Below are 26484 nucleotides of genomic sequence, written 5' to 3'. Positions count from 1 at the left end.
GGAAAATGTAGAGAGGAGGGAGTGAAAGGATGCCAGGTCCGCAGGGAGGCGAGTTTTCCTCCATTTCCGCTCGGCTGCCCGGAGCCCTGTTCTGTGAGCTCGCAATGAGTCATCGAGTCTCCAGTCTGTTCTCGTCATTACGAGTGGAATTATGTCTTATGTTTGTAGATTTACTTTACTGGATTAAAGACTCTGTTTTCGCCAAGTCGCTTTTGGGTCCTCATTCACCTGCATGACAGAAGCGTTCGATATTATTGACCATAACCTGTTGTTGAAAAAACGTATGTGCTATGGCTTTTCAACCTCTGCCATATCATGGATACAAAAACAAGATCCAACACACAACAGGTGGAAAAAGGCTGCCTAAATATGGTCCCCAATCAGAGACAACGATAGACAGCTGCCTCTGAATGGTAACCATACTAAGCCAACCTAGAAATGAAAAACTAGAATACCACCCTAGTCACACCCTGACCTAACCAAATAGAGAAATGAAAGGATCTCTAAGGTCAGGGCGTGACAATCAAATATAACTCAGAGGGTTTTCTTTAATGGAAGCTTCTCTAATGTCAAACATGTCAAGTGTGGTGTACCGCAGGGCAGCTCACTAGGCCCTCTACTCTTTTCTATTTTTACCAATGAGCTGCCACTGGCATTAAACAAAGCGTGTGTGTCCATGTATGCTGATGATTCAACCATATACACATTAGCAACCACAGCTAAGGTAGTCACTCAAACCCTTAACAAATAGTTGCAGTCTGGTTTGAAATGGGTGGCCAGTAATAAACTGGTCCTGAACATCTCTGAAACTAAGAGCATTGTATTTGGTACAAATTATTCCTTAAATTCTAGACCTCAGCTTAATCCGGTAATGAATGATGTGGCTGTAGAACAAGTTGAGGAGACTAAATTACTTGTCATTACCTTAGATTGTAAACTGTCATGGTCAAAACACATTGATTCAATGGTTGTAAAGATGGGGAGAGGTCTAGCCGTAATAAAGAGATGCTCTGGTTTTTTGACACCACTCTAGTTTTGGCTCTAGTTTTGTCCAATCTTGATTATTGTCTAGTCATGTGGTCCAGTGCTGCAAGGAAAGACCTAGTTAAGCTGCAACTGGCCCAGAACACGGCCGCATGTTTTGCTCTTAATTTACTCTTAATTGTCTCTCTTGGCTAAGTGTTGAGGAGAGACTGACTGCATCACTTCTTATTTTCAAGAAACATTAATGTGTTGAAAATCCCAAATAGTTTACATAGTCAACCTACACACAGCTCTGACACACACACTTATCCCACCAGACATGCCACCAGGGGTCTTTTCACAGTCCCCATATCCAGAACAAATTCAAGAAAGTGTACAGTATTATATAGAGCCCTTACTGCATGGAACTTCCTTCAGTCTCATATTGTGTGTATGCATTGATATGTAGGCTACGTGCGCCTTTAATTTTTAAAAATGTAATTCTGTCCTTGAACTCTTCTTGTCTATTGATGTTCTGTATTATGTCATTCTGTATTATGTTTCATGTTCTGTGTGGACCCCAGGAAGAGTAGCTGCTGCTTTTGCTACAGCTAATGGGGACCCTAATAAAATACCAAATACCAAAATATCATTATTGTAATGTATGACAAACAGGTATACAAAGGTAGAAATATGCAATATCCTTATTTTAATGAGCTCTGTCCCCAAACAAGAGCATGTTTTGTTGGTCCAGACCAGACAAAATCTGAACCAATCATAGAAGTTTGTATTTCACAAGTTTGGACATCACAGTACGAATACATTTTTAGGACGGAAAATGGTTGAAAAATATATGTATTCGTTAATTTCTCAAAAATCTTGACTCGTAGCTTTAATTTGAAACCCAATTTGACATGTTCCTATGAATTTCACCTTGGTGCTCATGGGTCCTTTAAGATGGAAATGCCCAGTACAAGCAGCAGTCTGAAAAAGGGGACTAGTAGCTTTAACAGTAGTTATGGTAATACAGAGGCAGCATCGTACCAATGATGCAGCAAGCCTGCAGCAACACTTCCTCTATGGCCATCTAGGGCTCATATACTTAGAGGGGAAATACTTCCTGAAGACACACAAAGAGAGAGACATGAATCACAAGGCTGAAATATAAATCTGAGGTTTGAGGAAGTGTGTGTGTGTGTGTTCAGGGGCCCTACCTGAGGTATTCTCCGTCTGTGCGTCACCCAAAGAGTACAGGGCAGAAGATATGTGTGGACTGGTGGAAGAAGGCATTGGCAGACAGCCACATCCAGTTCCCTGTATTTAAACTGTAGTCTGCATCCAACAGGTGCCCCTCAAACACCTGACACACAGAGGGCACAGGAAGATGCAGAGAGAAGCACAGTCAGCTACTGGAGGAGCACACCAACAACTGTAGACACCTTGCAAAGTAACCGATTTTAGAGCCAGCAGCCACGCTGCCCCACTTTTCCTTGTTTTTGGTACCTTGATGCCCTCCTCCCTGTTGATCCACAGGTCTCCCCACTCCTCCCTACCCATCCTTCCCTACCTCCACCTATACCTTGATGTCCTCCTTCCAGCTGATTCACGTCTCCCACACCTCCATCCCTACCTTCATGCCTCCCTCCCTACCTTCATGCCCTCCTCCCAGCTGATCCACAGGTCTCCTCTGGTCAGAAAGCAGGCCACAGCGTGTCTGGCCAAGTGGTGGATCCAGCCCTCCTGCCTCAGCTGAGTCATGATGGCGTTGATCCAGGTTAAGCCTGTCTGTTCCTGAGGGAGGGAGACGGGGACAAGGACAGGGGCGTCATTGACAATCACACATGTTGTCTGAATGTTCATTTATCTGAGTTAGTGCAATTTAAATACATTCCGTTCTTCAAAATGAACATCTAAAACGAATGAATCTATTGAAAATGCAGCCACTGGGGTCGATCTACTTCGGAGTGGATTCACATGATTAAAGGGATAGTGCAATATTTACTACCCAGAGTCAAATGAACTCATGGATACCATTTGTATGTCTCCGTGTGTAGTTTGAAGAAAGTTGAAGGTAGTTTCTGGCGCCATTGCTAACTAGCGTTAGTACAATGACTGTAAGTCTATAGGAACAGCTAGCATGCATGGCAAAATTGCCAAAATGTTTCACTGTCCCTTTAAATATGAATCGGTAGCTGTAATAAAGTACCTGGCTCTCAATGTGTCTCTGTAGCAGTAGAGGCTGCTGAGGGGAGGACAGCTCATAATAATGACTGGAACGGAGAGGATAGAATGGCATCTAACCATGTGTTTGATGTATTTGATACCATTCCAACAAATCCACTCTAGCCATTACCATGAGCCCGTTCTCCCCAGTTAAGGTGCCACCAACCTCCTGTGCTCTGTAGCCTCATCAAGGCATGGCTCTCTCCTCCAGGCCACAACACATCTGCCTGCCCTTCAATGCCCAGATCCTCAACAGACAGAGGGAACCCCGTACTAACCTTCACTGTACTCGTCAGCTGCTGGGGAAGGGCACGTCCTGCAAGGGAAACATAATTATAACGTTACTACAATACAACAGGGAAGGACACTTCCTACAATACAAGGGAAACATCCATACAATGTTACCCCAGTACAAATATAAATAATGTTGGGCAGCTGTGAGTGTTATTGGATCTGTTTCTATTCTGCTCCCTTTTCCTTTTTTTCAAACATCACGACTGCAGTGTCACAATATTTATTTTTGTTTTCCTCCAGCCCATCACGAATGTCTAGTTTATTCCCCCTCTCCCTGGACGACAAACCCTTTTATGTTCATGTTCAAGCCCTCTCCGTGTTCCAAAGCTTCATTTCCAGCCACTAACAACAGCCAGTAGGTCTAAACTGGGCTTCGAGCCAGTCTTCAAGGCTCTTATCCCTATTCACATTCATACTGTACAGAGAACAGTGGCACCTGTTCACATCACAGGAGAAATGCCTGTATGTCTCTGTCATGCTGGTGAATGAGGACCCAAAAGCGACTTGGCGAAAACAGAGTATTTAATCCAGAATAAACTTTACAAAACAAAAAGCATAATACTACACGTAAAGACAAGAACAGACTGGAGACTTGATCGAGAACTGCAGGTTGCCTCGGGAAGGCACTTGAACCTAGCAGACTCAGACACCTGCTCACCACGCAGCATCTGAGGGAAACACGACACGACAGGGCAAAACATTGACACAGCACGGTGAATTATAAATGAGGATCCGACAGGGCAGGTACGGGAAACAAGGAGTGAAATAGGGACTCTAATCAGGGAAAAGGATCGGGAACAGGTGTGGGAAGACTAAATGATGATTAGGGGAATAGGAACAGCTGGGAGCAGGAACGGAACGATAGAGAGAAGAGAGAGCGAGAGAGTGAGAGAGGGAGGGGGAGAGAGAGGGATAGAAAGAGGGAAAGAACCTAATAAGACCAGCAGAGGGAAACGAATAGAATGGGAAGCACAGGGACAAGACAAGATAATAAATGACAAAACATGACAGTACCCCCCCACTCACCGAGCGCCTCCTGGCGCACTCGAGGAGGAATCCTGGCGGCAACGGAGGAAATCATCAATGAGTGAACGGTCCAGCACGTCCCGAGACGGAACCCAACTCCTCTCCTCAGGACCGTAACCCTCCCAATCCACTAAGTATTGGTGACCCCGTCCCCGAGAACGCATGTCCATGATCTTATGTACCTTGTAAATAGGTGCGCTCTCGACAAGGACGGGAGGGGGAGGGAAGACGAACGGGGGTGCGAAGAAAGGGCTTAACACAGGAGACATGGAAGACAGGATGGACGCGACGAAGATGTCGCGGAAGAAGCAGTCGCACAGCGACAGGATTGACGACCTGGGAGACACGGAACGGACCAATGAACCGCGGAGTCAACTTACGAGAAGCTGTCGTAAGAGGAAGGTTGCGAGTGGAAAGCCACACTCTCTGGCCGCAACAATACCTAGGACTCTTAATCCTGCGTTTATTGGCGGCTCTCACAGTCTGTGCCCTGTAGCGGCAAAGTGCAGACCTCACCCTCCTCCAGGTGCGCTCACAACGTTGGACAAACGCTTGAGCGGAGGGAACGCTGGACTCGGCAAGCTGGGAAGAGAATAGAGGAGGCTGGTAACCCAGACTACTCTGAAACGGAGATAACCCGGTAGCAGACGAAGGAAGCGAGTTGTGAGCGTATTCTGCCCAGGGGAGCTGTTCTGCCCAAGACGCAGGGTTTCTGAAAGAAAGGCTGCGTAGTATGCGACCAATCGTCTGATTGGCCCTCTCTGCTTGACCGTTAGACTGGGGATGAAACCCGGAAGAGAGACTGACGGACGCACCAATCAAACGACAGAACTCCCTCCAAAACTGTGACGTGAATTGCGGGCCTCTGTCTGAAACGGCGTCTAACGGGAGGCCATGAATTCTGAACACATTCTCGATAATGATTTGTGCCGTCTCCTTAGCGGAAGGAAGTTTAGCGAGGGGAATGAAATGTGCCGCCTTAGAGAACCTATCGACAACCGTAAGAATCACAGTCTTCCCGCAGACAAAGGCAGACCGGTAATGAAGTCTAGGGCGATGTGAGACCATGGTCGAGAAGGAATGGGGAGCGGTCTGAGACGACCGGCAGGAGGAGAGTTACCCGACTTAGTCTGCGCGCAGTCCGAACAAGCAGCCACGAAACGGCGCGTGTCACGCTCCTGAGTCGGCCACCAAAATCGCTGGCGAATAGACGCAAGAGTGCCTCGAACACCGGGATGACCAGCTAACTTGGCAGAGTGAGCCCACTGAAGAACAGCCAGACGAGTGGAAACAGGAACGAAAAGGAGGTTACTAGGACAAGCGCGCGGCGACGCAGTGTGCGTGAGTGCTTGCTTAACCTGTCTTTCAATTCCCCAGACTGTCAACCCGACAACACGCCCATAAGGAAGAATCCCTCGGGATCAGTAGAAGCCACAGAAGAACTAAACAGACGGGATAAGGCATCAGGCTTGGTGTTCTTGCTACCCGGACGGTAAGAAATCACAAACTCGAAACGAGCGAAAAACAACGCCCAACGAGCTTGACGGGCATTAAGTCGTTTGGCAGAACGGATGTACTCAAGGTTCTTATGGTCTGTCCAAACGACAAAAGGAACGGTCGCCCCCTCCAACCACTGTCGCCATTCGCCTAGGGCTAAGCGGATGGCGAGCAGTTCACGGTTACCCACATCATAGTTGCGCTCAGATGGCGACAGGCGATGAGAAAAATAAGCGCAAGGATGAACCTTATCGTCAGACTGGAAGCGCTGGGATAGAATGGCTCCCACGCCTACCTCTGAAGCGTCAACCTCGACAATGAATTGTCTAGTGACGTCAGGAGTAACGAGGATAGGAGCGGACGTAAAACGTTCTTTTAGAAGATCAAAAGCTCCCTGGGCGGAACCGGACCACTTAAAACACGTCTTGACAGAAGTAAGAGCTGTGAGAGGGGCAGCAACTTGACCGAAATTACGAATGAAACGCCGATAGAAATTAGCGAAACCTAAAAAAGCGCTGCAACTCGACACGTGACCTTGGAACGGGCCAATCACTGACAGCTTGGACCTTAGCGGAATCCATCTGAATGCCTTCAGCGGAAATAACGGAACCGAGAAAAGTAACGGAGGAGACATGAAAAGAACACTTCTCAGCCTTTACGTAGAGACAATTCTCTAAAAGGCGCTGTAGAACACGTCGAACGTGCTGAACATGAATCTCGAGTGACGGTGAAAAAATCAGGATATCGTCAAGATAGACAAAAACAAAGATGTTCAGCATGTCTCTCAGAACATCATTAACTAATGCCTGAAAAACAGCTGGCGCATTGGCGAGACCAAACGGCAGAACCCGGTACTCAAAATGCCCTAACGGAGTGTTAAACGCCGTTTTCCACTCGTCCCCCTCTCTGATGCGCACGAGATGGTAAGCGTTACGAAGGTCCAACTTAGTAAAGCACCTGGCTCCCTGCAGAATCTCGAAGGCTGATGACATAAGGGGAAGCGGATAACGATTCTTAACCGTTATGTCATTCAGCCCTCGATAATCCACGCAGGGGCGCAGAGTACCGTCCTTCTTCTTAACAAAAAGAACCCCGCCCCGGCCGGAGAGGAAGAAGGCACTATGGTACCGGCGTCAAGAGACACAGATAAATAATCCTCGAGAGCCTTACGTTCGGGAGCCGACAGAGAGTATAGTCTACCCCGAGGAGGAGTGGTCCCCGGAAGGAGATCAATACTACAATCATACGACCGGTGAGGAGGAAGGGAGTTGGCTCGGGACCGACTGAAGACCGTGCGCAGATCATGATATTCCTCCGGCACTCCTGTCAAATCGCCAGGTTCCTCCTGAGAAGTGGGGACAGAAGAAATGGGAGGGATGGCAGACATTAAGCACTTCACATGACAAGATACGTTCCAGGATAGGATAGAATTACAAGACCAATTAATAGAAGGATTATGACATACTAGCCAGGGATGACCCAAAACAACAGGTGTGAAAGGTGAATGAAAAATCAAAAAAGAAATAGTCTCACTGTGGTTACCAGATATTGTGAGAGTTAAAGGTAGTGTCTCAAATTTGATACTGGGAAGATGACTACCATCTAAGGCAAACATGGGCGTAGGCTTGTCTAACTGTCTGAAAGGAATGTTATGTTTCCGAACCCATGCTTCGTCCATGAAACAACCCTCAGCCCCAGAGTCAATCAAGGCACTGCATGTAGCACCCGAACCGGTCCAGCGTAGATGGACCGACATAGTAGTACAAGATCTAGATGAAGAGACCTGAGTAGTAGCGCTCACCAGTAGCCCTCCGCTTACTGATGGGCTCTGGCCTCTTACTGGACATGAATTAACAAAATGTCCATCAAATCCGCAATAGAGGCACAGGCGGTTGGTGATCCTCCGTTCCCTCTCCTTAGTCGAGATGCGAATCCCTCCCAGCTGCATGTGCTCAGTCTCAGAGCCAGAGGAGGGAGATGGTTGCGATGCGGAGCAGGGAAACACCGTTGATGCGAGCTCTCTTCCACGAGCCTGGTGACGAAGATCTACCCGTCGTTCTATGCGGATGGCGAGAGCAATCAAAGAGTCCACACAGGAAGGAACCTCCCGAGAGAGAATCTCATCTTTGACCACTGTGTGGAGTCCCTCCAGAAAACGAGCGAGCAGCGCCGGCTCGTTCCAGTCACTAGAGGCAGCAAGAGTACGAAACTCTATAGAGTAATCCGTTATGGATCGATCACCTTGGCATAGGGAAGCCAGGACCCTAGAAGCCTCCCCACCAAAAACTGAACGGTCAAAAACCCGAATCATCTCCTCTTTAAAGTTCTGGTAATTGTTAGAACAATCAGCCCTTGCCTCCCAGATAGCTGTGCCCCACTCTCGGGCCCGGCCAGTAAGGAGTGAAATGACGTAAGCAACCCGAGCTCTCTCTCTAGAGTATGTGTTGGGTTGGAGAGAGAACACAATCTCACACTGGGTGAGAAAGGAGCGGCACTCAGTGGGCTGCCCGGAGTAGCAAGGTGGGTTATTAACCCTAGGTTCTGGAGGCTCGGCAGGCCAGGAAGTAACAGGTGGCACGAGACGAAGACTCTGGAACTGTCCAGAGAGGTCGGAAACCTGAGCGGCCAGGTTCTCCACGGCATGGCGAGCAGCAGACAATTCCTGCTCGTGTCTGCCGAGCATGGCTCCTTGGATCTCGACGGCAGTGTTACGAGCGTCTGTAGTCGCTGGGTCCATTCCTTGGTCGGATCCTTCTGTCATGCTGGTGAATGAGGACCCAAAAGCGACTTGGCGAAAACAGAGTATTTAATCCAGAATAAACTTTACAAAACAAAAAGCATAATACTACACGTAAAGACAAGAACAGACTGGAGACTTGATCGAGAACTGCAGGTTGCCTCGGGAAGGCACTTGAACCTAGCAGACTCAGACACCTGCTCACCACGCAGCATCTGAGGGAAACACGACACGACAGGGCAAAACATTGACACAGCACGGTGAATTATAAATGAGGATCCGACAGGGCAGGTACGGGAAACAAGGAGTGAAATAGGGACTCTAATCAGGGAAAAGGATCGGGAACAGGTGTGGGAAGACTAAATGATGATTAGGGGAATAGGAACAGCTGGGAGCAGGAACGGAACGATAGAGAGAAGAGAGATCGAGAGAGTGAGAGAGGGAGGGGGAGAGAGAGGGATAGAAAGAGGGAAAGAACCTAATAAGACCAGCAGAGGGAAACGAATAGAATGGGAAGCACAGGGACAAGACAAGATAATAAATGACAAAACATGACAGTCTCCCCAGAACACTGCTCCCAGATCACATCAAACAGCAGCAGACCAGCAGGGAGTAGGGTTTTGCTGTGCTTTTGATGGCCTGACTGGCTCACAGAGTTAATCTGCGTTTGACTGGGTCACAGGGCCTCAAATATATAGCATACATGCACACATAAAACAAAACACAGAGATCACTGCTTTGAAGCTTGAACAGCTGGCATTTCTTGTAGATTAGAGCACTAACGGAACAAACAGAGTGCTCCCACTGAAGCACACACACAAAAGGCACCGGCAGGGTCAATCTCAGGTTATTTCTCAGTCAACTATCTCTTTAGAACATATGGACACACCCATTCCTTCCTTGGGGGGCGAGTTTACCCAACACAAGCAATCTAGCAGCAGAGAGAGGCATCTGTTCCCTCAGTGACTCAATGACGCACACACGGAAATAACAACAGAAGCTGTGCCCAATCAACACTATCTATTAATGCCATAATTAGCATACAATTAGCACAGGGAGAGAGGTTTTAATTCTCTATTATGGCAAATAGTATTTTGGATTAAATTGTCTCACTTAGATCAAAATATTGGTTGATTATAGTAGAGGCTGTCTAATTAACTGGCACGCATTGTGTTCGCAGGAGAGGACAATGGAGAGAAATTATGCTCTCTGTGTGCTGCTGACTGAAGCTCCCAAAGGGACCAGAAGGGTCTCATACCACAATCAGAACAAAAGGAATCCCTGCAGCATATGACCCATAGAAAATAACATTAAACTGTCTGTGCACCCTATCCTTCTTTATCCCATTCCTGTTGGTGCTGAGTGGGGAACATGGAAGGTTTTATGGTGGCAACTGAAAACTGCACTTACTGTGTGACTTCTTAATACCTGCTCAGAACATCTCAAGTGCTTACATGTTGACTACCCGAGATGTATGGCAACCTGTAGAGCCCACATATCTGGCTTGATCTAGGTATACACTCCATAAGTGTGTAATTTTTGACACTAAGTGCTCTACTTTAACAAACCCAACACAATGGTAAATCTTAGCACTGGCGGTAGAGTTATAGGTTTGGGGGGTGTCAGAAATATTTGAGCCAGGAATTATGGGTGCAGTAGCTGGTGGTGGCAGGAAAGGGCTGGGTTTTGATGAATAAACAAGTTGTGGTTATGCCGAGGCTTAGCCCCTTCATTCATTAATCTTCTTAGGGATAGGCCCCTTTTTTCTCCACTTCCTGTCTGAATGACGTGTCCAAAGTAAACTGCCTGTAGATCAGGCCCGACGCCAAGATATGCATATAATTGGTACCATTGGAAATAAAACACTTTGCAGTTTGTAGAAATGTTAAAATAATGTAGGAGAATATAACATAATAGATATGGTAGGAGAAAATCCAAAGAAAAACCAACCTGAATTATTTTTTTTGTTGAAAGACCATACTCTTAGAAATGCAAGAGTAAGGTCATTGCTCCCTGGAGGAAATTCCTATGGCTTCCACAGGGTGTCAACAGTCTATGTTCAATGTTTCAGGCTTGTAAATTAAAAAACTATTAGTAGTGGGACACAGTCTTGTAAATTTGTGTTTGCGTGCGCCATGAAGACATTATGCACCTGCTAAAATCGGTTTCCTATTGAACATACTTCTTTCTGAAAAATAAATAATATAGTTTGATTACATTTTAGGGTATCTGAGGATTAAATAGAAACGTATTCTGACTTTAGGGGTAGATTTTCTGATTCCTTTCTCTGCATGTTGAATGAGTAGATTACTCAAATCGATAGTGCCAACTAAACTGACTTTTTGGGATATAAAGAAGGATTTTATGCAACAAAACAACACTACATGTTATAGCTGGGACCCTTTGGATGACAAATCAGAGGAAGATTTTCAAAAAGTAAGTGAATATTTAATCGTTATTTGTGAATGTATAAAACCTGTGCCGGTGGAAAAATATTTTGATGTGGGGCAACGTCCTCAAACAATCACATGGCATGTTTTCACTGTAATAGCTACTGTAAATCGGACAGTGCAGTTCGATTAACAAGAATTTAAACTTCCAGCCAATGTAAGACACTTATATGTACATAAATGTTTCAAATCCATAACATTTATGATTATTTATTTGAATTGCGCTCCCTCCAATTTCACCGGAAGTTGTCCCGCTTAGTGGGACAACGATCCTTGAAAATGTGCTCCCTGGCTAAATGTGTGGTTGCTTCAAGTTGTGTTTTGACTGTCTTTTATGTATTGCGTTGTCATCAACTCCAATTCGAATGTTAGTCCGTTATAGCCTAGTTCGTTAACAAGCCTGACCCATATTCGCTAAAATGTTTTGAACATGTTTGCAGTCCACATTGTTCTAAATGCATGGCTTCAATATGGAAATACATTGTTAAACATAGGCTAGAGTATTCACCTTGAAATAGGGGCTAGGCCTTCTGTAAATCGCAGTCTGGACATGGATATGCAAAACGTTCTCAATAAACAAGATTCAATTCAATAGACTATTGCTGTTTGTTTTTTAAACTAACAACAATATTTCTCAATGGAATCAAGTCAGAAATGAATCTTAACTTGATTGCTCTTTGTCGCGGATAATTTTTCTGTTGCTTCAGGAAATTCAAATGAGCCTCAAGTCTTGAGTCCCTGAAAGAGCAATTCTCTTTCTCTCCATGGAGTCATTGGGATCAGGGCTTGCTATCAAAATTATTGTCTCTCTCGCTCGCTCGCTCAAACGCTAGGTCTAGATCCTATTACTGCAACACTAAATGTGCAAAAATGGATCTGAAATGCAGCCATGCACATTAACAACCGTCGTTTTAAAAATACAAGTTAAATATTGGTCTAGTCTACGACATACAAGTGTCAAGTGTATCAAAATTCAATTGTGGCCTAGGTTTGTTATGCTGGTGAATGAGGACCCAAAAGCGACTTAACAGAAACAGAGTCTTTATTCCAGTCTTTAACAAAAACGATAATCCTGGAAATTATCTCAGGAAAATACAAACAGGAAAACTGAAATCCTCTCGTCAGTAGAGAGGAACGACTGGAGACGCGACCACAGACTGCAGGTCGCTTCGGGAAGGCACAGGCTGTAGCTGACATAGACACCTGCTCACACGCAGCATCTGAAGAAGGCAAAAACACGACAGGGCGGAACAAGGACACAGAACAGCAAACATCAAACAAGGATCCGACAAGGACAGAAGCGGAAAACAGAGGGAGAAATAGGGACTCTAATCAGAGGGCAAAATAGGGGACAGGTGTGAAATAGTAAATGAGGTAGTTAGGAGAATGAGGAACAGCTGGGAGCAGGAACAGAACGATAGAGAGAGAGAGCGAGAGAGGGAGAGAGGGAGGGGGAGAGAAAGGGATAGAAAGAGGGAAAGAACCTAATAAGACCAGCAGAGGGAAACGAATAGAAGGGGAAGCACAGGGACAAGACATGATAATCAATGACAAAACATGACAGTACCCCCCCACTCACCGAGCGCCTCCTGGCGCACTCGAGGAGTAACCCTGGCGGCAACGGAGGAAATCATAAATCAACGAACGGTCCAGCACGTCCCGAGATGGAACCCAACTCCTCTCCTCAGGACCGTAACCCTCCCAATCCACTAAGTACTGGTGACCACGTCCCCGAGAACGCATGTCCATGATCTTCCGTACCTTGTAAATAGGTGCGCTCTCGACAAGGACGGGGGGGGGAGGGAAGATGAACGGGGGCGCGAAGAAAAGGCTTGACACAGGAGACATGGAAGACAGGGTGGACGCGACGAAGATGTCGCGGAAGAAGCAGTCGCACAGCGACAGGATTGACGACCTGAGAGACACGGAACGGACCAATGAACCGCGGAGTCAACTTGCGAGAAGCTGTCGTAAGGGGAAGGTTACGAGTGAAAAGCCACACTCTCTGACCGCGACAATACCTAGGACTCTTAATCCTACGTTTATTGGCGGCTCTCACAGTCTGCGCTCTGTAACGGCGAAGTGCAGACCTGACCCTCCTCCAGGTGCGCTCACAACGTTGGACAAAAGCCTGAGCGGAGGGAACGCTGGACTCGGCGAGCTGGGACGAGAACAGAGGAGGCTGGTACCCAAGACTACTCTGAAACGGAGATAGCCCGGTAGCAGACGAAGGAAGCGAGTTGTGAGCGTATTCTGCCCAGGGGAGCTGTTCTGCCCAAGACGCAGGGTTTCGAAAAGAAAGGCTGCGTAATATGCGACCAATCGTCTGATTGGCCCGTTCTGCTTGACCGTTAGACTGGGGATGAAAACCGGAAGAGAGACTGACGGAAGCACCAATCAAACGACAGAACTCCCTCCAAAACTGTGACGTGAATTGTGGGCCTCTGTCTGAAACGGCGTCTAACGGGAGGCCATGAATTCTGAACACATTCTCAATGATGATTTGTGCCGTCTCCTTAGCGGAAGGAAGCTTAGCGAGGGGAATGAAATGTGCCGCCTTAGAGAACCTATCGACAACCGTAAGAATCACAGTCTTCCCCGTAGACGAAGGCAGACCGGTAATAAAGTCTAAGGCGATGTGAGACCATGGTCGAGAAGGAATGGGAAGCGGTCTGAGACGACCGGCAGGAGGAGAGTTACCTGACTTAGTCTGCGCGCAGTCCGAACAAGCAGCCACGAAACGCTCCTGAGTAGGCCACCAAAACCGCTGGCGAATAGAAGCAAGCGTACCCCGAACGCCGGGGTGGCCAGCTAACTTGGCAGAGTGAGCCCACTGAAGAACGGCCAGACGAGTAGAGACAGGAACGAAAAGAAGGTTACTAGGACAAGCGCGCGGCGACGCAGTGTGAGTGAGTGCTTGCTTTACCTGTCTCTCAATTCCCCAGACAGTCAACCCGACAACACGCCCTTCAGGGAGAATCCCCTCGGGGTCGGTAGAAGCCACAGAAGAACTAAAGAGACGGGATAAGGCATCAGGCTTGGTGTTCTTATTTCCCGGGCGATAAGAAATCACGAACTCGAAACGAGCGAAAAACAACGCCCAACGAGCTTGTCAACCTCGAAATTTAATTGTTTAGTGACGTCAGGAGTAACAAGGATAGGAGCGGATGTAAAACGCTTCTTGAGGAGATCAAAAGCTCCCTGGGCGGAACCGGACCACTTAAAGCACGTCTTGACAGAAGTAAGAGCTGTGAGAGGGGCAGCCACTTGACCGAAATTACGAATGAAACGCCGATAGAAATTAGCGAAACCGAGAAAGCGCTGCAACTCGACACGTGACTTAGGAACGGGCCAATCGCTGACAGCCTGGACCTTAGCGGGATCCATCTGAATGCCTTCAGCGGAAATGACAGAACCGAGAAATGTGACAGAGGAGACATGAAAGGCGCACTTCTCAGCCTTCACGTAGAGACAATTCTCTAAAAGGCGCTGGAGTACACGTCGAACGTGCTGAACATGAATCTCGAGTGACGGAGAAAAAATCAGGATATCGTCAAGGTAAACGAAAACAAAGATGTTCAGCATGTCTCTCAGTACATCATTAACTAATGCCTGAAAGACAGCTGGAGCATTAGCGAGACCGAACGGCAGAACCTGGTATTCAAAATGCCCTAACGGAGTGTTAAACGCCGTTTTCCACTCGTCCCCCTCTCTGATGCGCACGAGATAGTAAGCGTTACGAAGGTCCAACTTAGTAAAGAACCTGGCTCCCTGCAGAATCTCGAAGGCTGACGACATAAGGGGAAGCGGATAACGATTCTTAACCGTTATGTCATTCAGCCCTCGATAATCCACGCAGGGGCGCAGAGTACCGTCCTTCTTCTTAACAAAAAAAAACCCCGCTCCGGCGGGAGAGGAAGAAGGCACCACGGTACCGGTGTCAAGAGAAACAGACAGATAATCCTCGAGAGCCTTACGTTCGGGAGCCGACAGAGAGTATAGTCTACCCCGAGGAGGAGTGGTCCCCGGAAGGAGATCAATACAACAATCATACGACCGGTGAGGAGGAAGGGAGTTGGCTCTGGACCGACTGAAGACCGTGCGCAGATCATGATATTCCTCCGGCACTCCTGTCAAATCACCAGGTTCCTCCTGAGAAGAGGGGACAGAAGAAACAGGAGGGATAGCAGACATTAAACACTTCACATGACAAAAAACGTTCCAGGATAGGATAGAATTACTAGACCAATTAATAGAAGGATTATGACATACTAGCCAGGGATGACCCAAAACAACAGGTGTAAAAGGTGAACGAAAAATCAAAAAGGAAATGGTCTCACTGTGGTTACCAGATACTGTGAGGGTTAAAGGTAGTGTCTCACATCTGATACTGGGGAGAAGACTACCATCTAAGGCGAACATGGGCGTGGGCTCCCCCTAACTGTCTGAGAGGAATGTCATGTTTCCGAGCCCATGCTTCGTCCATAAAACAACCCTCAGCCCCACTGCAGGAAGCTGCAGGAAGCTGCCGAACCGGTCCAGCGTAAATGGACCGACAAGGTAGTACAGGATCTTGATGGAGAGACCTGAGTAGTAGCGCTCACCAGTAGCCCTCTGCTTACTGATGAGCTCTGGCCTTTTACTGGACATGAAAAGACAAAATGTCCAGCAGAACCGCAATAGAGGCAAAGGCGGTTGGTGATTCTCCGTTCCCTCTCCTTAGTCGAGATGCGTATACCTCCCAGCTGCATGGGCTCAGTCTCTGAGCCGGTGGGAGGAGATGGTTGAGATGCGGAGAGGGGGAACACCGTTAACGCGAGCTCTCTTCCACGAGCTCGGTGACGAAGATCTACCCGTCGTTCTATGCGGATGGCGAGTGCAATCAAAGAGTCCACGCTGGAAGGAACCTCCCGGGAGAGAATCTCATCTTTAACCTCAGCTTGGGGAGTCCCTCCAGAAAACGAGCGAGCAACGCCGGCTCGTTCCAGTCACTGGAGGCAGCAAGAGTGCGAAACTCTATAGAGTAATCCGTTATGGATCGATCACCTTGACATAGGGAAGCCAGGGCCCTGGAAGCCTCCTTCCCAAAAACTGAACGATCAAAAACCCGTATCATCTCCTCTTTAAAGTTCTGATAATCGTTAGTACACTCAGCCCTTGCCTCCCAGATAGCTGTGCCCCACTCCCGAGCCCGACCAGTAAGGAGTGATATGACGTAGGCGATCCGAGCTCTCTCTCTCTAGAGTATGTGTTGGGCTGGAGAGAGAACACAATATCACACTGGGTGAGAAAGGAGCGGCACTACAAGGTCAGAAGTGGAAAACAGAGGGAGAAATAGGGACTCTAATCAGAGGGCAAAATAGGGGACAGGTGTGAAAGAGTAAATGAGGTAGTTAGGAGAATGAGGAACAGCTGGGAGCAGGAACGGAACGATAGAGAGAGAGAGCGAGAGAGGGAGAGAGGGAGGGGGAGAGAAAGGGATAGAAAGAGGGAAAGAACCTAATAAGACCAGCAGAGGGAAACGAATAGAAGGGGAAGCACAGGGACAAGACATGATAATCAATGACAAAACATGACAAGGTTGGTCTAGTGGTTAGAGTCAGCGTGGGTTTGATTCCGGCCCACACCCTTCTGGCACAATTAACTCAGTCCCCCCCCCGATTGACTTGATTCCTTTACACATTTAAAATATGGACAGTCTATGGATTTAACCCCCGGTCTTGATAAGAAATGACCATACCAGACACTTTTGTCTAAATAGGAAACAAATAAATGAATAACAATAAGCTACGCCAACAGCTTCTATTCATACAAAGTGTCGGATAAATTGCCACAGTAGATTTGACGTGGTTGTCATGTTTTGTCTTAGATTGTCTTGTCATTTTGCTTTTCCCTCTGTTCATTTTCCCCCTGCTGGTCTTTTTAGGTTCGTTCCCCTTTTTCTCTCTCCCTTCCTCTCTCTCTTCTCTCTATCGTTCCGTTCCTGCTCCCAGCTGTTCCTATTCCCCTAATCAATCATTTAGTCTTCCCACACCTGTTCCCGATCCTTTTCCCTGATTAGAGTCCCTATTTCTCTCCTTGTTTTCCGTTCCTGCCCTGTCGGATCCTTGTCTATTGTTCACCGTGCTGTGTCTATGTATCGCCCTGTCGTGTCGTGTTTCCCTCAGATGCTGCGTGGTGAGCAGGTGTCTGAGTCTGCTACGTTCAAGTGCCTTCCCGAGGCAACCTGCAGTTCTTGATCAAGTCTCCAGTCTGTTCTCGTCATTACGAGTAGAATTATGCCTTTTGATTGTAAAGTTACTTTACTGGATTAAAAACTCTGTTTTCGCCAAGTCGCTTTTGGGTCGTCATTCACCTTCATAACAGTGGTAAACGAGGAAACACTTTGTTTATATTGTACAGAATTCTTGCCATATAGATAAATCACCCTTATTCAGTTGTTCCGATTACAATACTAACCAGAGGATGAACATATCTTGAAAGACTTTGGTTGCAAACAGGACTAACGTTAAGGTAACACTGACATCTTTTAGGAAGCGGTAATGAGGTGAACAATAATGGTTGCAATTGAGATCAGCTGTGCGAGTGAATTTAACACGCACAGTTTAACGATCAGATGTAGATAATCTTGTGCCATTGATGGTTTCAATAGGCGCCTTGCTATTTGATTATATTCCAGTAGGCTACATTCTGTAGGCCATCGTTAGCCTATCCATTGTTACATAACGAAAGGTGTGAAAAAACGATAATAGACTAGCCTACTGTTTGTGTTTCCCTGGCTGAGTTGATGAGCTGATATGGGCCATCAGTTGATTGACAGATGTAGGCCTAATGTAGTACAATGAACTTTCCTCCAGTGTGGATGCTCACCCACGTTTTATAGTTAGACTATGTATAATTTGTCAATATAATTATGGGCTTTGGTGTGGATTGAAAGCCTGTATTGTGTGGCGTTAATATTTATAAAGTAATATTTATATTTGTAAAGTTGTCAAGATGTTCATGCACTTGAGCCCATCCAAAGACGATTTTGTTGATCTGTGACACTTTTCTTTGATGTCCAAATTATTAGACTATTCGTTTCCCTTCTTGGAAACATTTAAATAAACTCAATGAACTTGTGGGCCTAATGTGTCTTTAGGCTGGTCACTAAATGGCCCAGCACTCACGGGGCTCAGAGCCAGGGGGGGCGCTGTTTATACCACCGGGTCACGGCGGTTCACAATGCTCAAGCAAGGACTAAGAATACTATGAATACTGATGACCTAAGCACTGAATGCCTAAACTGTTAACCTTCGAGTGGTTTCTGTTTTTACCCTGTAACCACACGGATTTAATGCATCAAAAATAGACGTTCTTTCATGAGTCAAGGGGCAGTGGGACGGATTTGAACCCATGCTGACTCTGGCATATGTGTGCTGGGGTCAGTGGCTGTAACCGCAAGGTCACACAGGCACTAAGGCAACCAAAGTAATGTAACATATTGCTTGCCTTCAACACATAATAAAACAATTGATACTAAAACTAAACAGATTTTCCCTCACGAAATATACATCTACCCCCTGCAAATATGTCAATTTATTATAATAAGAATTCACACGAGATACGCATGTAGCCTACATAAGGTACAATGTAGCTACAGTACTGCAATGAATACAATCATCGCTTCCACCTGCCCCCTGGCGGCGATTCAAAATATTTCTTCAGATATTAAAATCCTCCTGCTGCAGGATTATTTTCCTCCTGCAATGAAAGAGGTCAAATTAAGATCTGACATCTGTAGGCCTAAGGGCTCTTTGGCAGGAAGCATGGATGTTTGTCCTATCATTGAATATAGTTTATTAAATATTATAAACTGAGTGGTTCGGGCCCTAAATTTTGATTGGCTGAAAGCCATGATATATCAGATCTAATTATGTCGGTAACCAGTTTATAATAGCAATAAGGCACCTCGGGGTTTGTGGTATATTGCCAATAAACCATGGCTAAGGGCTGTACCGAAGCCCTCGCTGTTGCATCGTGCGTAAGAAAAGCCCTTAGCCGTGGTATATCGGCCAAATAGGCCTAGTTATAACAAACATGTAGCCAATCAGATTTTTTAAAAAAAATGGATTTAACATGGAAACATTTGTCAACATTTGTCAACACACGTGTTCGAGCCATGGACAATTGAACATCTGCCAAACATTATAATAAGAATAGCCTACCATCGCCGTAGATATGGCCTGTTAGTGACTTTGTCACTACAGGACAATAGTCTAGGCTACAAGCCGATTCAGCACCACGGACAGCCATCGGCATTCCCCCGACTTCACAGATCCAATAGGTGAAAGTGGAAGATGCACATTTTTTTACAAAATGATAAAGGAAAAACAATAATCAGTCTATTGTAATAACTTGATGCTCCTAAACAGACTTCCTACAGTCACTGACACCTTTCATTCAATGACTATTCCACTTAAAGGCCAAATGAAGCCCAACTTTTCAAGCTGCATGGACCCATTGTTTTTTCTAAAATAATGTCCAATATTAAAAACTGGAATATGTATTTATAAAGCCCTTTTAACATCACCCAATGTCACAAAGTGCTATAGAGAAACCCAGCTGTAACGGATCTCGTCCTCCTCTTCTGAGGAGGAGTAGTGAGAAGGATCGGAGGACCAATGTGCAGTTTGGTAAGTGTCCATAATGTTTAATCAAACACAACAGAACACTGGAACAAAACATTAAACATGAATAAATGAAACAGTCCCGTGTGGCAACAAGCACTGACACGGAAGACAAACACCCACAACTCAAAAGTGAAACCAGGCTACCTAAGTATGATTCTCAATCAGGGACAACGATTGACAGCTGCCTCTGATTGAGAACCATACTAGGCCGAACACAGAAATCCCAAATGATAGAAAAACGAACATAGACAACCCACCCAACTCACGCCCTGACCATACTAAAACAAAGACATAACAAAGGAACTAAGGTCAGAATGTGACACCAGCCTAAAACTCCAAACAGCAAGCAATGCAGATGTAGAAGCACGGTGGCTAGGAATAACTCCTTAGAAAGACAGGAACGTAGAGAATAACCAGACTATGAGGGGTGACCAGTCCTCTTCTGGCTGTGCAGGGAGGAAATTATTACAGTACATGGCCAAGATGTTCAAGACGTTCATAAATGACCAGCAGGGTCAAATAATAATAATAATCACAGTGGTTGTAGAGGGTGCAACAGGTCAGCACCTCAGGAGTAAATGTCAGTTGCCTTTTCATAGCCGATCATTCAGAGTTAGAGACAGCAGGTGCGGTAGAGAGAGAGAGTCGAAAACAGCAGGTCCGGGACAAGGTATCACGTCCGGTGAACAGGTCAGGGTTCCATAGCCGCAGGCAGAACAGTTGAAACTGGAGCTGCAGCACGATCAGTTGGACTGGGGACAGCAAGGAGTCATCAGGCCAGGTAGTCCTGAGGCATGGTCCTCTGAGAGAGAGAAAGAGAGATAAAGAGAGAAAGAGAGAGAGAATTAGAGGGAGCATACTTAAATTCACACAGGACACCGAATAAGACAGGAGAAATACTCCAGATATAACAGACTGACCCTAGCCCCCGACACATAAACAATTGCAGCATAATTACTGGAGGCTGAGACAGGAAGGGTCGGGAGACACTTTGGCCCCGTCTCGACTATACCCCCGGACAGGGCCAACCAGGCATGATATAACCCAACACACTTTGCCAAAGCACATCCACCACACCACTAGAGGGATATCTTCAACCACCAACTTACTATACTGAAACAAGGCAGAGTATAGCCCATTAAGATCTCCCACCCGGCATGAACCCTAGGGGGGCGCCAACCTGGACAGGAAGATCACGTCAGTAACTCAACCCACTCAAGTGACGCACCTCTCCTAGGAACGGCATGGAAGGGCACCATTAAGTCACTGACTCAGCCCCCGGAGTAGGGTTAGAGGCCGAGAATCCCAGTGGAGAGAGGGGAACCGGCCAGGCAGAGACAGCAAGGGCGGTTTGTCACCCTTCATGTCTTTTGTTGACTGTTTTGCTGCTCGTGATATTTTAATAAAACATTGGCTACTGATTAGACTACTGTGTGCCTCTGCTGGCAAAACCAATTGCGTTACTGCCATAACCAATTGCATTACTGTCAAGACTGCCAAGATTGGCTCACAGTTTTAAGGACACATCTCAAATATTTCCACCCCTCTCACCTCAGTGGAAGCGAGCTGATAAGACAGGTAAATTCTGAACCCTGGTACCAGGGTTGAAAAATAGCTCGCTTTTACAAGTCGAAATTGCCAAAGAGCGCGAGTTTGACATCAGCACTGCCTTAATGGCGGCCTAAATAGAGGCCTCAATTTGAGCAGAAGTAATAAACTGTACTCACTGGACGTCCTGAGCTGTGATCTCCCTGGCAGGTTTGTCTGGCTCCCCCAGATTGGACAGGACGTGTAGAAACTTCTTGTATGTCAGAGGTGGTTCCCCTTCCGTTGGCCTTCAATATCCTACAGTGGGGAGAGAGAGGGAAGAGTGAGAGGGGAGAGAGGGATAGAGAGTGCGAGGTATGGAGAGGGGGGAGAGAGAGAGGTCAGAAGACAAGCAAGGAGGGTTTACAGTTGGAGATACAAAGACGCACACACACACACACACACACACACAAACACGCACACATACACAGCCAAGAAGAAAAGCAGGCATTGAAGTACTTTGCTTTCAAACACTCACCACTGTGACCCACCTCTTGACATAATAGAGTGTGTGTGCCACGGTGGCATGTATGTTGAGTCCCTGCTCCCTGGCCATGATGCGGTGCTGCTGGTCCAGCTGGGTGTTGTGGGGCTCTATCTCAGTGTCCATGCTGAGCTGGGTGGTGCCCCACTGGGCAAACGGATGCATCACTGTCCCCTGGTAGGGCCCCTGGAGCACATACAGCCTGGTGCCCATGGCCTGGAGGCTATGGTGGAGGTCTTCCAGACACTGCAGGGCCAGGTAGAAGAACACATCAATATGATTTCAAACCAATCTGTGAGTACCGACCACTCATTTGCCAGTTCTGTTGGTGCATCTTGTTGTTATTAACGTTTCTAGAGACCAACCAGCAGTACTGTATCATTTTAATCATTTTAGTCAATAAGATTCTTGCTACGTAAGCTTAACTTTCTGAACATTCGAGACGTGTAGTCCACTTGTCATTCCAATCTCCTTTGCATTAGCGTAGCCTCTTCTGTAGCCTGTAAACTATGTGTCTGTCTATCCCTGTTCTCTCCTCTCTGCACAGACCATACAAACGCTCCACACCGCGTGGCCGCGGCCACCCTAATCTGGTGGTCCCAGCGCGCACGACCCACGTGGAGTTCCAGGTCTCCGGTAGCCTCTGGAACTGCCGATCTGCGGCCAACAAGGCAGAGTTCATCTCAGCCTATGCCTCCCTCCAGTCCCTCGACTTCTTGGCACTGACGGAAACATGGATCACCACAGACAACACTGCTACTCCTACTGCTCTCTCTTCGTCCGCCCACGTGTTCTCGCACACCCGAGAGCTTCTGGTCAGCGGGGTGGTGGCATCGGGATCCTCATCTCTCCCAAGTGGTCATTCTCTCTTTCTCCCCTTACCCATCTGTCTATCGCCTCCTTTGAATTCCATGCTGTCACAGTTACCAGCCCTTTCAAGCTTAACATCCTTATCATTTATCGCCCTCCAGGTTCCCTCGGAGAGTTCATCAATGAGCTTGATGCCTTGATAAGCTCCTTTCCTGAGGACGGCTCACCTCTCACAGTTCTGGGCGACTTTAACCTCCCCACATCTACCTTTGACTCATTCCTCTCTGCCTCCTTCTTTCCACTCTTCTCCTCTTTTGACCTCACCCTCTCACCTTCCCCCCCCTACTCACAAGGCAGGCAATACGCTCGACCTCATCTTTACTAGATGCTGTTCTTCCACTAACCTCATTGCAACTCCCCTCCAAGTCTCCGACCACTACCTTGTATCCTTTTCCCTCTCGCTCTCATCCAACACCTCCCACACTGCCCCTACTCGGATGGTATCGCGCCGTCCCAACCTTCGCTCTCTCTCCCCCGCTACTCTCTCCTCTTCCATCCTATCATCTCTTCCCTCTGCTCAAACCTTCTCCAACCTATCTCCTGATTCTGCCTCCTCAACCCTCCTCTCCTCCCTCTCTGCATCCTTTGACTCTCTATGTCCCCTATCCTCCAGGCCGGCTCGGTCCTCCCCTCCCGCTCCGTGGCTCGATGACCGAGCGGAAATGGAGGAAAACTCGCCTCCCTGCGGACCTGGCATCCTTTCACTCCCTCCTCTCTACATTTTCCTCCTCTATCTCTGCTGCTAAAGCCACGTTCTACCACAAGCATCTGCCTCTAACCCTAGGAAGCTCTTTGCCACCTTCTCCTCCCTCCTGAATCCTCCCCCCCCCTCCCTCTCTGCAGATGACTTCGTCAACCATTTTGAAAAGAAGGTCGACGACATCCGATCCTCGTTTGCTAAGTCAAACGACACCGCTGGTTCTGCTCACACTGCCCTACCCTGTGCTCTGACCTCTTTCTCCCCTCTCTCTCCAGATGAAATCTCGCGTCTTGTGACGGCCGGCCGCCCAACAACCTGCCCGCTTGACCCTATCCCCTCCTCTCTTCTCCAGACCATTTCCGGAGACCTTCTCCCTTACCTCACCTCGCTCATCAACTCATCCCTGACCGCTGGCTACGTCCCTTCCGTCTTCAAGACAGCGAGAGTTGCACCCCTTCTGAAAAAATCTACACTCGATCCCTCCGATGTCAACAATTACAGACCAGTATCCCTTCTTTCTTTTCTCTCCAAAACTCTTGAACGTGCCGTCCTTGGCCAGCTCTCCCGCTATCTCTCTCTGAATGACCTTCTTGATCCAAATCAGTCAGGTTTCAATACTAGTCATTCAACTGAGACTGCTCTCCTCTGTATCACGGAGGCGCTCCGCACTGCTAAAGCTAACTCTCTCTCCTCTGCTCTCATCCTTCTAGATCTATCGGCTGCCTTCGATACTGTGAACCATCAGATCCTCCTCTCCACCCTCTCCGAATTGGGCATCTCCGGCGCGGCCCACGCTTGGATTGCGTCCTACCTGACAGGTCGCTCCTACCAGGTGGCGTGGCGAGAATCTGTCTCCTCACCACGCGCTCTCACCACTGGTGTCCCCCAGGGCTCTGTTCTCGGCCCTCTCCTATTCTCGCTATACACCAAGTCACTTGGCTCTGTCATAACCTCACATGGTCTCTCCTATCATTGCTATGCAGACGACACACAATTAATCTTCTCCTTTCCCCCTTCTGATGACCAGGTGGCGAATCGCATCTCTGCATGTCTGGCAGACATATTATTATTATTATTATTATATCAGTGTGGATGATGGATCACCACCTCAAGCTGAACCTCGGCAAGACGGAGCTGCTCTTCCTCCCGGGGAAGGACTGCCCGTTCCATGATCTCGCCATCACGGTTGACAACTCCATTGTGTCCTCCTCCCAGAGTGCTAAGAACCTTGGCGTGATCCTGGACAACACCCTGTCGTTCTCAACCAACATCAAGGCGGTGGCCCGTTCCTGTAGGTTCATGCTCTACAACATCCGCAGAGTACGACCCTGCCTCACACAGGAAGCGGCGCAGGTCCTAATCCAGGCACTTGTCATCTCCCGTCTGGATTACTGCAACTCGCTGTTGGCTGGGCTCCCTGCCTGTGCCATTAAACCCCTTCAACTCATGCAGAACGCCGCAGCCCGTCTGGTGTTCAACCTTCCCAAGTTCTCTCACGTCACCCCGCTCCTCCGTTCTCTCCACTGGCTTCCAGTTGAAGCTCGCATCCACTACAAGACCATGGTGCTTGCCTACGGAGCTGTGAGGGGAACGGCACCTCAGTACCTCCAGGCTCTGATCAGGCCCTACACCCAAACAAGGGCACTGTGTTCATCCACCTCTGGCCTGCTCGCCTCCCTACCACTGAGGAAGTACAGCTCCCGCTCAGCCCAGTCAAAACTGTTCGCTGCTCTGGCCCCCCAATGGTGGAACAAACTCCCTCACGACGCCAGGACAGCGGAGTCAATCACCACCTTCCGGAGACACCTGAAACCCCACCTCTTTAAGGAATACCTAGGATAGGATAAGTAATCCCTCTCACCCCCCCCCTTTAAGATTTAGATGCACTATTGTAAAGTGACTGTTCCACTGGATGTCATAAGGTGAATGCACCAATTTGTAAGTCGCTCTGGATAAGAGCGTCTGCTAAATGACTTAAATGTAAAATGACTTAAATGTAATGTAGTCCCTTTCATAACATATTGAGTCTCTTATAGAAAAAGAAAAGTACAGGCAAAGGACAATTCCAAACAATCAATTCATAGGTTATTACAGTGTAATTACCATGTAACCATATAATTTCTAAAATACCTGATAATGTTTAGCCTGGGTACCAGTCTGTTTTGCCATCTTTCCACTCCTTGCAGTTCCTGTCATGCTAAACATCTTTGGTGTATGACACAGAGTACAAGGAGTGGAATGTTAGCAAAACAGACTGGTACCCAGGCTAGGTAACTGTATGTGCTACTATAAGCCCTGTATCAGGATACCCAAGATAGCTCACTGATCTGCAGGAGGAATCTCCAGCGCACTGCCCCAGTGCGCATGTCCAGGATGAACACGGGGTAAACACACACACTGATGACTCCAGGGCCCCCAACCGGGACAGGTTGTCATGGAGACGCAGGCCCTTCTGGAACAGGTGGATGATTCAGTGTTGGCTCATGGTGTTATGGTTGGATCTGGTTGGCTTCTTATGCAAACACACAACAGTGTGTGTAGGCTCAGCAAACAATCAAGCTCTTGATTAATATCTGTAGGAGAGGAGGTAGGAGGAAAAAAGTTTAATACTAGCACTTTATTTACAAGTTATCCGAATACAAATGTGCATCAGAATAGATAAGGAAGTGCCCCCAAAAAGGTAGGAGACCAACAGACTTTAGAGGTTAGAGTGGCCTTTGCTGTAACATAATAGAATAAAGGGAACATTTTTGGCAGATCAAAGAGATGGGACATGACAATGACTAGTGCTCCAGAAAATGTATAATTTCTTAATCTATGCTGCCTTCAGAACGTATTCACACCCCTTTACCTTTTCCACATTTTGTTGTGTTACAAAGTAGGATTAAATTGTATTTAATTGTATTTTTTGTCAACCATCTGCACAAAATACTCTGTAATGTCAAAGTGGATGAAAAATTATAACATTAGTTTTAAAAAAG

The 26484-nt window shown here is 47.2% G+C and overlaps 1 pseudogene; it reads right to left on the bottom strand.

Annotated features, from left to right (window-relative positions):
* Positions 1-2040: 2040 nt before the first annotated feature.
* LOC124004147 lies at positions 2041-25973 on the bottom strand (annotated as a pseudogene).
* Positions 25974-26484: the final 511 nt, after the last annotated feature.

Source organism: Oncorhynchus gorbuscha, linkage group LG18, assembly GCF_021184085.1.
Source record: "Oncorhynchus gorbuscha isolate QuinsamMale2020 ecotype Even-year linkage group LG18, OgorEven_v1.0, whole genome shotgun sequence".
Lineage (NCBI taxonomy): Eukaryota > Metazoa > Chordata > Actinopteri > Salmoniformes > Salmonidae > Oncorhynchus > Oncorhynchus gorbuscha.
The sequence above is the reverse complement of the archived record's forward strand: the minus strand, read 5'-3'. Positions and strand labels throughout refer to the sequence as shown.